Source organism: Synchiropus splendidus, chromosome 5 (genome assembly GCF_027744825.2).
Source record: "Synchiropus splendidus isolate RoL2022-P1 chromosome 5, RoL_Sspl_1.0, whole genome shotgun sequence".
NCBI classification, from domain to species: domain Eukaryota; kingdom Metazoa; phylum Chordata; class Actinopteri; order Syngnathiformes; family Callionymidae; genus Synchiropus; species Synchiropus splendidus.
The window spans coordinates 22,045,615-22,064,056 of NC_071338.1; the positions used below are offsets into that span (position 1 = coordinate 22,045,615).

Here is an 18,442-nt window from a genome sequence, read left to right on the forward strand (position 1 = left end):
ACACCGATCTAGGGAGGTGAAGAACAGAGTGCAGGACGAGGGGAAGATGACTGCAGTGGTGAAAAGACTGGAGAAGAAGATGGCATGGAAGAATGTTGGAGATGCCAGGTAGAAGAAGAAGGGTACAACAATGAGGTTCATGTGAAGGAGACTGAGGTGATGCAGAATGATACTGACCTTCACGCACCCGTCTTCCAAGCAGCTGTGGGATGGAAAGCGAATGAGGAAAGGATTCGGGTTGAAGCAGCCTTGCGTGAGGCTGCGGTAATTTAATCGTGTAGTAAATTAAAAGCTGGTTTTCTCGACAAGCCCCGCCTCTGCTGAAAAATATGAATTTCACAGAAATGACACGGATGATAAAGACCGGGCTGGGACTAGGGGGAGAGTTAGTTTCAGTAACTTATTGACATGTTTGGCTTCACAGACGGTTATCACACGGAAGACAGCGAGATCTCGTCCACCGCTCCGGAGTCTCAGCTGAACTCAGGAGTCTCCTCCTCCTGCCGCCGCTGCTGCTGCTGATGCTGATGCTGCTGCTGCTGCTGCTCCACCGGACCAGTCGGGAGGAAACTCGCCGCTCTTCTCGGCAAGACAAAGAGAGCCTCACGTCTGCGCGGATGAAGTGCCGGTGGTGACCGCGGACGCCCGCAGCCAGACAGCCAGCCGCCGGTCCGCGGAGACTCGTCGGGGATGTGCGCGGAGAGCGAGCCGTTTCGTGATTGGACGCGCTCTCTCTCTGAAAGCTTCGGGATAAACATCGAGTCATGTTGCTCCAGCCAGATCATCCACGGGCGGGAATCTAAGTGCGGTTTCATCAGCGCGACAGGAAGGGAGGCGCTCTTCATGAAGGAGCGAGATCCAGGGATCAACTAGTGACTCGACTCACTTCCACACCTGCGTCGGGACTTCACCGGAGAAGGTCAGTAGTCGAGCTGCCTTCGCTCTCCGCTGCGTGCTGTCTGCGTCTGATGCTTTGTGTTGTGCGTGTTTTGGCAAGTTAGAGGAACTGCCGAATACCGAGCGACGGAGCCTGTTGAACTGACCCGAAGCGAATTTTGGTCGCCAAGTTACACATTTTTTTCTTTTTTTTTCTTTTTTTACGGAAAAAGTAAAAAGATAGTTTTTAGTTTTGACTATGACGGTTAATTGATTAGCACAATTATAATATTTACTTGAACAAATAATCCCCTATTCAACGTAGTATTACAAATATGAAAAGCACATATTCAATATTTTGTCTGATTTTAAATGTAGTATATTGAGCTCATAATATATTTTAATTTCCATTTTACAAAATTATAAATGATTACAGCTACTTTCCATGATCTAACTGTAGACATTTTATATTACTTGTCTACATTCTCATTCTTGTTCAAATGACTGTGAACACAATAGTGGAATTCTTCGACCATGTGACACGTGGTGTGGGAAATAAGATACTTGCTTTATGCGTTATTTTACGTGTTTGGACTTTTTAAATTGCATTTGTCTGACAAATACACGTTCATCAGTAAAACTGTAGCTGAGTGTGAAAAAAGTATGAAGTCATCATTCAAGTAGAAATGTGGAAATTAAAATAAACAGAAAACAACAACTCTAACCAATAACAACGCAACTCTTACACTTTATTAACAATTAACAACGATAAATAGTTTCGTTTAACTGTGAAAACATAATGCGTAAAATAAGCTTTTGAAGTATTATTCACGTTATCATTGTTAGATTTTATTTATTTATTTTCTATTGCATTCCAACAGGTGACTGATGAACTCAGAAACACGATGATATCGTAACATTTATTACGTCAAAGAGCTTTAACCCATGAGCCTCTCGAGAGCAGCGGCTCATCCTGCTCCTGGCTGCGATGAAGGCGCCTGAATAAAAGCGAGGTCGTTCCTGTTGGTCAAGTGGCGCTCGCTTTTGAACGTCGACCTTCGACGCTCAGGCGAATACGTGGCTGCTGTTGCCCAACGCAGAACCGCGGTGCTGTGTAAACCTCAATTGTTGCCAAATGAAACCGGCTCGGCGCCACATCCGGGAACAAATGATCAGATCCGGATCGGAATCAGACACGCTAATTGCCTGCGGGCCGGCGGATCAGCGCGTCACGCGCTGCCGAACCACATCCGCGCGGACACGCACTTCCAGGCAACCAGGCAGGTTCGTTGTGATTCAGGTTCAACTTCAAAGACTTTGTTGCAGTGCAGTTTATCAGTGCACATAAACGTGTAAGGTGTCTTCAGTGGGCTATTCAGCTCCAAAACTTTTGTCCACTATTGAGCTACATAATTGTGCAAAATGGGTCGCTCAAATTGCTGTTTTCTAGCTGCTGGTTGTATCTTCAAATGATGATTTTCCTGAACTCAAGCTTGCCTTTGGTGATTCTGACATGTCATACGGTGACGTGCCGGGAGCCAGGAGCTGACTTCAAGTCAAATATTGCAGAGATTATGTTGTTTACATGACTTCTTTTCCATTTCTCATCCAGCTGGCATGTTACAGAGCTGAGACCGATTATTACTCACACTTGGGAGGCGTCCAAAATGTCAAAAATTTCCCTCTGGAGTTGAACCGTTAACTACTGAGGCTGATGTTTGCCTGAAGTGAGGGCAGCTTTTCCGTCCTCAGTAACGTCTACTATTGCTTCTTCATGCACAGTATTATACGTTCATTTACTTTATTCTACGGGGGAAGATGAGGCAGAAAGATGAAGTACAGTGGCTACTGTACATAAAAAATAAAATAAAACAAACTATATTTTAAAATAACAAGGACAATAGAACCAAAAATAACAATACAAATATTGCATGTCTTAACATTACAAAGTAGAATCAAATTGGAATTGCTGTAACGACAGTTAAAGGGGACCTGTTGTGGTTTTTCATGTTTTGAGTTATCTGTGGTATTCTTGATGAAACGTTACCTTAGCACTAGGGATGGGCGATATGGACCAAAAAAGTGATCGCGATAAATGTTGTCATTTCGGCGATAATGATTATTATCACAATAAATACATTTTCATTCTATTCCATGTGTTGAACACTACAGTCTCCCTTGGAACTGTTTTATGATGAAACTTATGAGTGGAGTTTGTTATCAACATCATTATTTGTTTCTGTTTAAATATAATAGTTAACTAAGAAATGAGAAATTCAATGTTTCACATCTCTGGTAGGCGTTGCCGGTGTCTGACAGGCTGCTCTGCCAGCTTTATTTAGGGGTGAAATTGAACCGTCTCATGTCACTTAACAGTTGTCTTTAACTATGGACCAGTCTGGACACATTTCTTAGATGCTGTTGAAGAAATATTAGAAATAATGAGACCAAATAATCAATTAGTCATATCAGTCAGTCCTTTGTCTTGTGTGATGAAAAACCTTTTGGCAATTCTCTCACCTAAAATGTTTGTTTTTCATGGCCTTATTGAAGATTTCACTAATACGTTGACCTTGATGTTGTTTTAGAATTTGTTGATGGTCCTTAACTGATGCTGCGTTGTCGTATTAGCGCTGCCTGTGTGAGTGTGTCTGCGATCAGTGTACCCTAATCGGGGACGCGGACGAGGCGCCAGCGCAGCAGGAGACCTGTACGTGTTGATGTGAATGAAGCCAGACGTCCGTGTCAGAGAACCTGTTATAAAACAAAACACGGATCCAGAGACTAATGGGACCGATGTCATTATCAAAGGTTCCCTGTGTCAAAAATAAGTTTAAAACTATGATCGTGAACCAAAGCTCTCCACAACTGTCACAGCTGGAGAGCGCGGCGTGCCGTCACTGTCTCATGTATGCAGGTCCAATGCAGCTAGTGCCGTGTGTGTTTAACCAAATTAATGTGAGATGCAGAATTGTCATCGTGGAGATTGTGTTTGGCGGTATATCGTGTACAATAAGTTATCGGCCATCCCCCATGAGCATATGTTGAAGTGTGACAGAACACTGTTCATCCACTTCAGAGAGGAACATGTGTTTGACGTTGATATGACACCTCTGTGGATTATGTTGCTTTACGTCTCCCAAAACTAAAAACGATAGACGTGCTGTTAACCAACAGGATCATTTAAGTGCATTCAGGATAAGTTGAAACCATGTTTGCAAAAACATTCCATCGCCTCTTGTTGCAATGCTCTTGTCTTGCTATCTGTCTTTATTGCAATTTAACTGCTTTATGTATTCATAAAGGGCAAATAACATAGCGACCCCCACCTCCCCGCAACCCTTTCTCCACTAAGAATTAACTGGAGCCATAAACACAACTTATTTAGCATCGTGACCGACAATAAATCTCAATATCTAGCAAGCACTTGATCAATATGTTGATGCTGTCAGCCGCATCACAACATCGTGGATCAAGGTTGCTGACAACATTCCGCAGATCATACATCCGGACGAGAGAAAATCATAGCCCTTCCTGTTGCTCGCTGGTTTTAATCAATTACTGCTCCCTCTTCTGTCCGGGGAGGTCGTGAGCGCAGGTGTCATCAAAGCAGAATGAGGCTCCTTTGAGGTAGGAAATGCAAGTCTCAATGACTTCACTCAGCCGGGTCACTGGACACACAGTCAGAGCTTTGACGCGAACAAATTGTGCTCGGAGACACTGTGTTCATCCTGGGAGGCTCGGCGGCTGGCAGGGCACCAGCAGAGCGGGGACATTGCACTCCAGATGGCCCAGAGAGGCCAGAGGAAGAGAGCGGTCCAAGCCCAGCTGGGTGTGAGGGAAGCTGGACTGCCGGTGGAGCGTACGTGAGTGTGGGAGGATGATGAGAGGAAGAGTATGTGTGCGTGAGAGCCTCTGAGTCAAAGGAGCGGCTTGTCGAAAGGTGAGAGGAGAGAGAGGAAGGTGATTCTGTGTGCACGTATGCAAGTTGTGATGGAAAAGTGTAGGAGGAAGAAGAAATGAAAGAGAAGATGAAGGTGCCTGTGACTGGTGGTATGTGTGTGTGCATTGACAGGGATGCAGAAGGGTTTCGAGTCGCAGAAAACGAGAGAGAGATAGAAACAGTGGCATGTGTGGGAGGCAGAGAAAATGAAGCTGGAAGACGGCTTTTGTGGGTGCGTGCATGTCTATGTGGTGGAGAGTGAAGTTACACGACTGGAGGAGAGCAGAAGGGAAATAAATGAGTGTGTGCGTGTGTGTTCCTGTCAAAGTTCGGCCAAGCCACAGAGGATACAGAAAAAAACTGCTTCATTTTCATTCTGATATTCAAGCAGCATTCTTAAAAAAGCCCTACCTAGATGCAGACTTCTATAAACACAGCATATGGCCAAGTGTGAGCAAGGTAGCTGAGGACACCCATGTCTAGCGCTACGTGGCGAGCACTTGTCATCAGGTTTGTGCACACTTTTGCATGGATCGCGACGATACCTGGGTTAGCATCGATATTGGTTTGATACATGCAGGAGAAAAGTTTGATTTAAAAAGAAAATGGAGGGAAATGAGCAACGCTCCCAAGACAGAGACAGAGGTTATAAGCGTCATGAGCCTATTAATAAAACTAAAAAGGATTTTGATACTTACAGTGTGAGTATGAGGTAACAGGTGGTTTACTGGAATGAATGAATTATAAAAATATATTTCACCTGAATGAAGAAGACTCTTCCCCTTGACTAATCGTGATGACATTGCTTTCGACATCATCTTGTGATACACAGTATAAGGAGGGTTGTGGGTCCATGACCATCGCGACCCAAAGTGTGGAAAGTATGGGAGTATTCCACGGTGGAAACATCAAAGGCTCAAGTGAGATGCAATATTTGCCAAACTTACTTTTAAAATCACATTTTAAGCAACTAAAATACAACATTTAACCGTACTTGCAACAATTTCTTTAATTCCTATTTACAACAGGACGATCAGAGGCGTTTGTGTGTTTGTCAACCCGACAGCACACCTCATAAGTTGACTTAAGATAGTTGCCACCTATTCGACTATAAAAATAGTGGTTAGTTGCAGCTCCTCTATAGACACAGAAATACCCTCACCCCATGGTCTCCAGGGGAACCCGGATCTGCATTGATGTTATTGTAACTATTACTCTTATAGTATTATATTATTATATTATTAAGCATATGATTGAACCTTTTGGATGAAGGAATTAAAAGCCAGTAGTAGGATGAATCCAAATCGCAGTGTTAGACAAACATCCTCACAGGAAATAGGCAGAATAAAGTTGCTTTAACTCATCTATTGAATCATGTCAAACTTCTGTGTGAAAGGTGTCAGCTGTATTGGCCCATTATTTTCTTGACTCTCAGTTCCAAACCACATTGCAATACATCGCTGCCACGGAGAGTGACAAATCACCACCACCAACCTTCCTGAAAATGTCCTTGAAATCTGTCCTTCATGTTTGAGTTATCTTGCTGACAGAAAAACTTCTGCGTTCACAGAACCATCTGCACTGCACTGGGCAGCAGGTGGAGCGGGAGGGAGTCGGCCTTGTGCCAAAAAATACGGCAAAATACTCCTCCGATTAAAAAGCCATGAGTTAGTTCTTTAAAGTGTGGAACTTATCTGCGGATTCCTTCTGTCGTTAGCGTCGCGGAATAACAGCGCGCCTGTCGCTGTTATTCCTCAATAACAGCGCGCTTCCATGCAGCGAATGTCGCAATTCACGGGCTGTGGATAACTCCGAGAATACCCTGGTAGACAAACATGGAGACTACAATGGCCAAGCTACGGCTGCAAAAGGGTTGAGAAACTACAAATTTCGATCATAGTCGGCGAAATTACTGGGCGGAGACACCATTTCCATGGAAACCGATGTGATGACACTACGGGTAGGACTTATCACTATGGAGCTAGATCTCTGCTATAAACTAGAGTGAACGTGTTTTGGTTACTGTACACTTAAGACATGTTTTCTGCGCTCACAACCGTCCTGTTGCTCGCTCAACGCCACATACACCCATGCTCAACGTCGGGCTGCCAAATCCTAAATTAATAAAAATAACGCAAGACAGTGGAAACAGCGCAGCTTTAAAGATTATGACTTACCTGACGCTGTTGTGCGCTGTTTGCACTGTCTTGTGCTGTCTTGCGCTACCTGTATTAATTTAGTATTTAGTTCCAGCAGGACCCACCTTCTTGTCCACTGAAACGTCTTGTGAATGGTGGAGAGGCTCAGCCAATGAGAGCAGAGGACTTCAAGTGGCAGCTCAATGATTGGCTGACTTTGGTGTCAGTCTTATGTACATATGGAGTTGTGCGCACAGAGCAGACTGAAGTTGAATATGTTCCAGAGTGAGCGGCGGTGATGTTGAACGAGTGCGTATACGACACTGAGCGAGCAGCCCGAGGTTGAGCGTACGTGTATGTGACGTTGAGCGAGCAATGGGACGGTTGTGAGCGCAGAAAACATATCTTGAGTGTACAACCAACAACCAAAACACGTTCACTCTAGTCGGTGGCAGAGAGATCTATCTCCATATATCACATGCACTAAAAATCGGACATGTAGGACGGGCATCCGTTTTTCATGTTTTGTAGTTCAGGGCCTCCCCAGGACGCTCAGACACCATTTTGCGTCAGTAACACACATTTCCAGGTATTAAACTCCATGTCCTTGTCAGTTTTTACTGGTTAATAATGAATATAATTCAACAGGTTGAACAAATAGTACTTCAAACAATTCACAAAACGACTCTTTATTGTGCGCTTCAACATCAGATTCTGAACTTGAAAACTGACTGATAGAAGTGACATTTCAGTTCTGAACCTTCAGCGGTCGTGACAGCGTCTTGTGCTTGTGCTTCATGGCCCACGGTTTTCGAGCACACGTCCTCCCACTGTGAGCGCAGAATCTGATATTCTCTCCTCACTGTGATTGCACGCATGTGATTCATGTGGGAGGACTTAAATGCCTCCTCGGTGTTGTCAGCGATGGGCAAAGGCGTTTTCTTGTCCGTCAGTGGAAACCTGAATTCTTCACCCAGATTCAACATGTACATCCAAAGTGCATCTTTCAGAGAGACGCGTCGTATCAAATATTTTAATATCCGTGACACAATACTTATAGTCGACTCACGTTGTGAGTGAGACTTTATTTTCGTATCCAGCGGTGACGGTATAGATCTCAAGCGCTCGGCTGACATGAAAGCTAGTGAAACTTGACAAGTTGACAAGAAAGTGTTCTTTTTTCGCTGCATGTAAAAAAAACTTTTAGGTGTCACACTCCTTTTAACTCCCAAACACAAGCATGGAACACACAAAGATAAACAGCCAGCAGCTTCACAGCGAACTTTGTCTCTCGGTGCTTCTATTTGGGAAGCCGCTAGAGAGCATGCAGGGAGAAAGCGCACGCTCTTTTATTCTGCCACATCTGCTCCGTGATGGAACGGAGCATGATCTGCACTTTGATCATGATGAATTATTCCTACCCTTGACTATAAATACGGCCGGGCTTGAGCGCACAATGTCTCTTTCGCTGGCTGCCTGAACAAGGAATCTGTGCTTACGTTAAAAAGTCTGCGTCCTGACTGTGTCACCGGGGGTGTATTAAAGCTCAGATTTTCCTTTTGAGTGTGACAGCAGAAGGAGAAGAACTTCTACATCAGTGGGAGTAGAAAACTTGTCGAGCATGTCACACCACGAAGAGTTTAGAAATGTACAATGATGGGGAAGAATCTTATTATCCAGTCATATCCATTGGATTTAGCAATGCATTGCTCCCGCCACGAGTAGAGCTGTTCAGTCTGATGACACCAGTGGGTTTGTTTCAAGCTCTGAGGTAAGATAGTGTAGGGTGAAGATTCTGAGCTGTGTATCTTCATGAGTAAGTGATGAGGGATGGCTACCTCATGTCAGATGACCCAACACCTGGGATGAAATCAGTGGACATACGGTGGGGCTCATATTCTTTCTGGACTCTGGATTGCGTCAGGGCACACCTTCGCTGTGGGGGACCACACTCCAAACTGCATGAGCGCAAGAGAAAGTCAGTGTGAATCATCTTGGCATAGTATTTTCCTGCTACTCGGAGCTCAACCCTTGCCAATGTTGGAGCCTTTGATGAGCCACTGTATCTTCAGAATTGGAGGCCACGATGGAGCAATTAAAATCACCCAGCTCCGGTGCATGAAGCTGGGGGCCTGGAGCGGGGCCACAGGTGTAAAAATACAGTCAGGAGTATTTTTAGCATTAAGACGTCATGAAAACAGCATCAATGGGCTTTGTGTGGTGCTGTTTTTGTTTCTCAGATACAGATATGGGCAACATTTTTCTATCAGTCATGAAGTGACTCACTTTCTCTCCATGGATCTTCACTTCATGACGATGTGTCTGCCTGCTAAGTATTGCAGTCTAGTTTTCGTATATTCTAATAGCTTTGGTGGAAGAAAAACTGCTTGAATTGAAATACAATCATTAGTTACCATTATGTCTTTATTTTTATAGACAAATAACGGATGAGTTTCACAAAGAATTTTATTAGTTATGAATGATGAAAAAAGTGCTTTGCTCTGACCTAAAGACGACAGCATGAAAGAGCCGCAAGGGCCCTGCTTGTGTCTGTTAGAGCCCAATAAATGCTTTTTTTTTGTCATTTAACTTTTAAAAATTCCTAGTTTATCTGTCCAATGACTGAACCATTTTTTTCAAAATGAAAACAATAATAATAAAAAAAAACACTAAATAAATCAAAATAAACAGATTTGTTTTTTAACCTAATGTGACTTGGACACATTGTGAAAAGGCTTGGTGCCTCGGCAGCCCTGCTTTTGAATCATCCGCTTCTTCTTTTCACGATTGCCGGCTGCATCCTGCGGAGGGGAGAAAGAGCAAAACACTGTGTAAAAAAATAAAATGTAGTAGTTATGGCAACAGTGGAATTGGATGTCTTGTGAAAAGCTCATATCAAGAGACATATTATGAAGCTATCTATTTACCCAAGTCATCTGAGAGATGGGAAGAGAGTCAAGTCAGGTAAGCCAAAGCAGACAGAGACGAAGTAGAAAGATTTGTCTCAGGACTTTATTTTTGAATATCTACCTTTCAAGTGTTTATTGTGCGGCTGAGATGGACTGCTGAAGGCATTTCTACCAACTAAAGACCCGAGTATTTTCTAAACAAGTTCTGAATGACACCTGCTGACTTTAAGCAGAAGAGACAACAGTGTTTTCCAAGCAGAAGCGTTTTGGGGTCAGCAGTATCATCCGTTGATCTCCAGCGAGTGTTAACTGGTGGATTATTTGTTTCCCAATTTGATGTTGATTTAAGCGGTCAGGGATGAAAAGCACCTGCCCCGATGATCAACAACCCTCAGGCTCAGTGGCACAGTGCTGTCACTCACACAGGAACGGTGTCTGTCATATTAAAATGGCGGAATCGCAGATAGGGAACCTTCTTTGTTTTCATTTCTGCGTGCCCTTCACAGCCACTGTTAGAGTGAAATGATTTGTGTGCCCTCAAGAAAACAACAACAAAAAAAAAGCAAACTTGTTGCACCATCAAACAAGACCTCGGCGGCTGCACCGGCATCGACTCTGCTAATACAATCTTTCTGATTCATAAAGCCCACAGTCAGCTCTGACTGGCACGATCACGAGGCTTCTGCCAGGAACAGACTACAATACAATTCCCACTGAGGTGATGGTGGAGAAAATCTCTTTAGGCTTTGGTAGCATCAGAAAAAGAGTCTACATCTTTGTGCATCTGTCTTCTCCCTGAGGACGAGCTGTCTACACTGGTTCCTGAGCGTCTATCGTGGATCTTATTACACAAGTTTGACGTCTGTCAATGAGCTCTAGACCAAGAATTGAAATGCTCTCAGTGAAGCAAGAGTCAGTTCTAAACCATTGGCTCCTTGGTTGGAAGTGGATCTATGGTGTTTAATGATGAGGCCTGTTTATTTCCAAATGCTTTGTGACAGTTGGCAAAGGAGTAGGAGAAGACAAGTGGAGCTCACAATCCACAGGGTAGCAGCACTTGTGCCCTGTCACGCACTTGCATGGTGGGAGAAGAGTGCACAGCAGGAGCTGCGATGGAGGTGGGTTGTTTGCAGGCAATATGGCGAGACACCTCGTATAGCAAATGTGTCTGATGTACCAGCAGCATGAGACAATCATGGAAACTAGAGATGGGAATTGAGAAGATTTTAACAATTTGGTTCTCTTATCGATTCTCAATGGGAAATAAGGAAGAGAAACAGGTCATTTGAGGATCAAAGAGGGTGTTTTGGAGCTTCTTCATTGGTTTTCTGTGTTGCACAAATGACAAGGATACTTGAGTCATTTAGTGTGGATTTAACATCAGTGAAACAGGAGTGAGTCGCGCTGTCTGATCTGGCACAGAAATGAACCATGTGAAGCCTGAGCCATGATGCAGTTGACAGAGAGTGTGTGAACAATTTAAAACATCAATTGAAATTTGAATATCAATGTAAAAATGCCGTCTGAAATGATGCGTCTCTGTAGCTCGCGAATGTAGTTCTGGTTATTGTTACCGGTACAGGACACTACACATGCTTCCTGAGGAGACAGACTTCACTAGGTCACTGTAAAAACAAGCACAAATCTGATCTGACATTAAAAACAAATCAATCTCCTTTGACCACAACAACAGTTAGCGCCATGCTAACCGTCAATGCAGATGTTAGCGGTTCAGGTGTCTGAAACGAAACAATGCCTTAGTAACGCTTTACCATCCATCGCTGCTCCTCCAGCTGCAAGTGCAGCTCCATGAAGCCGCAGAGTCGGGAACCAATAAAACTAACCGAAGTTAACATGTCTTAATGATCCAGAGAATCTTACAATGTTCTCGATGCCCATCCCACAAAAACATGTCTATTCTATACAAATACTGTCACGACGACCAGATCAGACAGTGCTATATAAGTATTTGGAACGAATAACTCTCAAAATACATTAGATTGGATCAGATGGCTGTCTGTCTCTAAGTGGGGAAATAAAAAAATGGTCACCAGTATATATATCTCAGAATTTCAGAAGTTATCAGACTTGGAAAAACTCTGACCTACCTGACCTGACTCATTCACAAAATAGGGCTGAAAGATATTTACTGTATGGTGATGGTATCGTCATTTAGATAGGAACTTTCAAGATACTAGTATTGCTGTCAGATACTGTACACTGTCATCACGTCTACATCAAGATATGACCATTCAAGAACCACAATCTCAGTTTCCCCTGCTTATCCTGCATGACACAAAAGCCAATTTTGCACTTGTCCTTCAATGTACGACTACGAGCAACCAACCAAAATTGAATGTCGAGTATCGGTATTCAGGCAGATCAATAGTACGATTTCTAGCGTGCGATAGATCATGGCAAAGAACGGACTGCTGCTAGCGATGTCAGCTTGGTAGCTAGTCTGTTTTTTTGCAGAGGCTATAGAGTATGTTCTTAAAGGGGACGGCAACCTACGGTGTAAGTGATATTGAGTTTTGACGTCATATCCATATTCCTGGTAAACAGTTCCTAACCAAGCTCAAGCGCTTTTCCTGCTCAACGAAGCAGCCGATCAACCACACAAGTTAAATACTCGCGACAAGCTTTTCTTTTCAAACACCAACTATTGTCAACCGTATACCAAGGACTGGTTGCTGGATTCACTTCATGCAGCTGATGCTTGCTGATGCGGTCACTGTCATGCAGTGCCATTTTGCGAGCACACCATCGACGACATGCTGAGTTGGGCCAAATGCGTATCGCCCAAGTTACCAACACGTCAACGTATTACAAGAAAACATTAAAAGCATTAACTCTATCATATTTAGCTACTCCAGGGCACATTTTCTCACTGCAGATTTAGGGGTGGATTCGAATATAAAAAAAAATAATAATGATTATATATATTTTTATTAATTTGTCTCAATTAATTGCAGTTTAATGGTATAAGAATATTTGCTACAAGAAGCCGCATTTTTCAATTTGAATGAATTTGGTATAATACTGTATCAAATGTTGGACCCAAACATACATTTAAACAACAAAATATTGTTTATAGTGCATCATATCACCTTAATTAAACTAAAGCTCTTTTCATGTCTTGAAAATATTGGTATAAGAATTTCAATTTTATAAGAATTTCAAGTACATTCAAAGTAGTGGAAACCCTGGCCATTGTGTAGCGAAAAACATCCCTGAACAAAAGCAAACAGAGGCTTTTGTTTGCTTTTGTTCACGGATTCCTCATGTTTGTTGTTGTTGTTATCATCCTAGCTGCCACGTGTCTGGTGCATCAGTGTGGTCAGTGGACCAGGAACTCCTGCACTTACAAAGGCTCCCTGTTGTGACTGTACATGCCTGTTTAGCCTGACAGAGACATGAGAAACAGACTACAAACAATTTTACTCACAAACATAAACTTGTGATAGACAAACCAGGGACAGCAGTTTTGAAAATGACACAGACTTGTACTGTATTTTAGGATGTGTTGCTCTCAGCAGGTTTTTTTCCTGTAGTAAGCTGGTTATTTTAAATATATGTTTTTCTTTTCGCACTCCAAGGAAACCAAAAACTCTGCGCACTTTATTGGTGTTTGCTGTTGTTTTGTTAGTGTGTAAAGGCAACAATGGCCCTGCTGAAGTGGATATTGGAGAATGACAGTGGAGCTCCGTCCTCCAAAACAGAATGGGCTGCTCAGGATTTTCAGAAATCTGTGATCGGCGGAACATGGTTTGAGGTCTTTGGTTTGTTGAGAATGTGACCTATATCATAAGTAGTTTGGCATCCAACGAGACCATTTCTAATCTCATCCCTTCTACCTTTCAGCGTCACATCACACAGCAGTGTGGAGCTTTCAACCCATCACCTCTAACGGAAACAAAAGGTCAAGGCCTTAATTATTCATTGGGGATGTCAAACAATGCTTGCCGGCTGTTATTTAGGGTGGGGAGACCCTTTGAATAATTCAGACGCAGGATTCTCTTTCCTTTGGAAAGCTGAATGGTGGTTCAGATGTTTGCCAGAGTCTTATCTCCACACAAGAGCCCTCTGTCATTCTGGACTGACCTTGGCTGTCACCGCAGCCGCTGCGAGGTTGGCACCTAAAGTGGCAGGAACCCGTGTTCTGTCTGCAGCTGAAGGCCACCGTCGCAGTGCTGCAGGGAGAAGGGGGAAGTCTTGCTGGAACCGTTTAGCATCGATTTGTCGTTCAGGTGGAGAGTTGTTTACTCGGAATTCTTAGTGGAAAAGTGGTGGAATGTTGACTTCATGAAGGAGTCAAGGAAACCTCAGTCTCCGCATTTACTTTTGTTAGTAAGTAAAACATTATTTAGCTTAAAATGATGATGACTCTATTTTTCTGGTAAAATAGTTTGCCTAAACGTGCAATATTTTCTTTGTTTTATATGAGGTATCTTTTCATCTCCAATCAATTTGGAACAAAATCGTGGTTCACATCAAGCTAATCTTTCAACTTTATTCTTATAGACTTTGTGATTCGACTATCATCTTGAATCTCTGACAATGTTTTTTGTTCATTTATTGTGTTTTTGGATTTTCTTTTGGCGCTAAATTAGTGTATTAAAAATAAATAAATAAATAAAATTTAAAAATAAATCGATTAATTATCTATTAAATGAGATTATGAAAAATGTGTGTTACTATTTGAAATTGAATGTTTTTACATGCTCGCCTCTTCACAATAAAACGTGTCAGATTGCCAACATATGGAAAAATGGTGGAATCTTGACTTCATGAAGGACTCAAGGAATCACAAGTGTCTGGATCACATGTGCCAATAACGTATAAACACACTTGTTTTTTTATTCTTGTTATTAATAAGTTAAATAAAAAAATAGTCAATAACAACAACAACAACAACAACAACAACAATAATAATAATAATAATAATAATTTATGATGGCAACATTATGCAAAAATGTAGGAAAATATTATTTTATTAACTTAACAAAATAAATGCATAAATAAATGAAAAACTGAGGGTTAATAGAATTTTGTTATTTTATACTATCTTTATTTTTGAAACAATGAAACAATGACTAAATCGCATGTGAGTTGAGAACATTAGGAGAAAACCAAATGGATTGATTCAGGTAAAAAAAAAAAAAAAAAATCTAAATAATCTAGTGTCTAATTTAACATACACTTTTGAGACAAACTGAAAATAATTCCTGTGAATGTTTTCCTCATGCATGGCTTTTACAGGACAAAGCATCTATATCTGACGTGGAATATTTTCATGTGATGCCTACGACGTAGTTTCTGCACAGCTTTGAATGAGCTCGTACTGTAGCTCCTCAGAGTTTTTGTCCTTGAGCACTGAAAAGCTTCAGTCCTCAAATGAACTGAGCTGCTACTTTCACTGAGCACCTCGGCTTGTACAGGCTCCAGATCCAATTCCGTTTCTAGCTGTTGTGGGGCGTTTCTTTTGTGACTTTAAAACACAAGTGGAGCCGACTTGAGATGAGAAAACTTCACCGGCGGGATATTTTAACCATGCGTTTGTGATATTATCCATGAGACGTGGATGACTATTTTGAGAGGACAGTTCGGAGTTGGTGTACCCGGCTCCTCACTCCCGACTAAGCGGCTTTCCCGCGGATCGACTGACTCTTTATTGCAGATGAAAAGGCAAAAGCAGATATTAATGCTATTAAAGTGAAGAATGCTGTAACATGAGTCACTTCCTTGAAAGGATTAGAGAGCAGCTCAGCACGTGCCGCCTTCAGAGGAGGCAGAGGAATTTGTTATCTTGTTACTTGAGCGGCTACAGCAAGAAAAAATGGGATAAATGAGGAGATTGTGTGAGCAAGAGAGAGAGAGACCACCCCTCATCAGCGCCGATCACGATCTGTAACAGAGAGGCCCACATGAATGTGCTGCAGTGTGTGGGCTTTGTTGAGTAACTGATGGCAAGCTGCCTGCTTGTAATCAAATGAGAATCGTGTTTGTCACCGCGCATGTGATCGATGGTGACCCAGCTTCTTATGTCGCTGCTTAGATAACGCTGTTGTCCGTCGTTCCTCTTGCAGAGGAATATTGGGATAATATTGCCGCAAGACTGTGTAGTATTTCAAACTCATTGTTTTTATTTATTTATTTTATTAGAGTTTCATTTATTTAGTATCTATTTTTCTTGTAAAATAGTTTGTAATGTACTATGTTTCCTTTGTTTTACATCTTTGTTTTGTTTTATATGTTTTATATTTCGACATTATTGCCATAGACCTTATTTTCGACTATCATCTTGAATCTCTGACAAAGTTTTGTTGTTCATTTATTGTGTTTGAACTGTGGATTTTCTTTTGTGGCTAAATTATTATTCCAAAAATAAAATAAAATGAATAAATAACTCAATGATCCATTAAATTAGATTATGAAAAATAAATGTGTGTTTCTATATGGAATGTTTTTACATGCTCCTCTCTTCACTGGCTAAAAATCACTTTACTAAAACGTTTAAGACTTCCTTTTTATTTGTCTATTTATTAGATAGAGAACATTTCCAAAATATTTATGTACGGTCCCTCCAGGAAATTTTGATGTTGCGATGGGAATTATTAATGTTGCTTCCATCAATCTCTGCCTGTTTGGTGAGGCACTGCAAATGTGTCCGTTCACCGTGACTGTCCCACCACTGACTTAAGTCTCCTTTCGCCCAGCCCTCTATGCTGCATGCGCATCATCATATTCCTTCCCACCGTGTTCAGATACATACTATTGTTACAAATACTATTTCCACCAAGGGTTGCAATTTGGACGTGGTTTATAAAGCGGAACTCACCAGTGCAGCACGCAAAACAAACATGGTTGACCGCAAGATGCGTCTCTCCCCACGCTCTTTCTGTCACTCTACAACCCGACCCTGTGGCACATGTCATGAGTGAGCCGCTGAACAACTCCGGTCACACACGCAAACATTCCCCATCTTTACCTCTCAAACTCCGCTCATCCAAACTCTCACTCTCCGCCCTTGCGAGGAGCTCTGGAACAAAACAGCGAGCGCACACTACACGATGTCACCAAGGAATCTACTCACAGAACATCATTATGTACAAGATCTTTTTTTTTCTTCCTTTTTCTCAATTTAGCATGTGCCTTTCTTCATTTAGTGTATGTTCTTTGCACTGGAAATACTATAAGTAAAGCTTATTTTCTTACACATTTTTTGGCAAAATTATTGGCTTATTTGCTGAGGTTGTTTCCGTCCACAACTTTGTCAAAATCTGGCATTTTTGGCCCCAACAAACTATTCTGCAATATCCTGGAGGAACTACCCAGATATCAATATATGTTTAGGCATATAAACTTCATTTTGCTTGTCACAGTCCATGATGAAGACTAAATGTGATCGTGCCATGGAGGAGAAATGTAGGAATTTAGGAAAGTGTTTAGTGCACTCAATGCAGCAAAGAGTTGCTGGAGCACTTCCTTCTTCTGTTTACAGACTTAAATCCTAGAATTTTCCTATGAAATATTAAAATACATTTACTACTATTAAACAACAGAAAACTTTTTCATCCCAAAATAATGCACAACTGACACCCAACAAAGGGCTCCGGTTGAACTGGAGGGCAAAAGTGTCTATCATAGCTATGATTGTTGTGGTTTTACTGGTGTCTCAGTCCTCTCTGTGTGAGTGCCTGAAGCACAGCGTGTCGCTCTGGAATGACTGTGCTGTTGAAGAGAAACGAGTGTGTGCAGACCATAAATCACGCTCATTGAGTGTGTGAAAACATGCCAATTGTGAAGTGGACAGGTTTAAAATTAATAGTGAACCGTTTCCTGCCACCTGGACTTCAACTCAGTTCAGTATTGAACGTGACAAATTGGAGGAAAGAGGCAGAATGTTATTTGGGGACACTTATTGGCTTATTACCTCTGTGCTGTGTGTGAAGTAGAGATGAGGGTCATTCATCTTAAAGCGGAAAATGAAACATTAAAGGAGCAGTTTATTTTTGGAACATGAAAGGGACAGACAGTTATTTTAACGCACATCGCTGCCGTCATTTATCAGCAACACTGGAAGAAAAAGGTGTTCTGTTTTTATGTGCCGCACAGCATTTTAAGGAATGGACCAACACTGGCCACATCCTGCTCTTTTCTTTGCATAAAAGTAGGGTCAGTCTGTCTTCCTCTTTCATGGTGTTTTGCCATGGCAAGTAATAATCGTCTGGAAAGTGCAACATGAAAGCAACAGGCTGCATATTGGGCAACATATGGCGTTCATTTCGAACCATTTCCATTCCATTACAGAGCTTTTATATGTCTCTTAATTTTGTTTTATACCCATATTCCTGTGTCAGGAAGTCAAGTTCCAGCCAGCTTCATTTGATTCAGATAATGTCTTGTAAGACTTTTTGAATAGTTAATATTACTTCAGTACAAACACTTGTTTTCCTCTCCGATCAACAGCGAAGATGCTCTCCATGAAAGCAACACCCTCCTCCACAGCACACACAGTTGAGTCCTCCTTGTTTAGCCTCTTGGTTAATGGAGCCTGTAACCACTGGCTCAAC

At 42.0% G+C, this 18,442-nt stretch overlaps 1 protein-coding gene across 2 annotated transcripts in view; it reads left to right on the plus strand.

Moving 5' to 3' along the window:
* Positions 1-446: 446 nt before the first annotated feature.
* The window catches only part of LOC128758864 (carbohydrate sulfotransferase 8-like), a 183,062-nt gene continuing 165,066 nt past the window's right edge, over positions 447-18,442 (plus strand). The window contains exons 1-2 of one of the 2 annotated variants that reach the window (XM_053865303.1): positions 447-919; positions 13,731-13,788. The gene's annotated coding sequence lies outside the window, so the exon portion shown is untranslated. The remainder of the gene's footprint in view (positions 920-13,730; positions 13,789-18,442) is intronic. The other variant, XM_053865302.1, reaches the window with a different exon arrangement.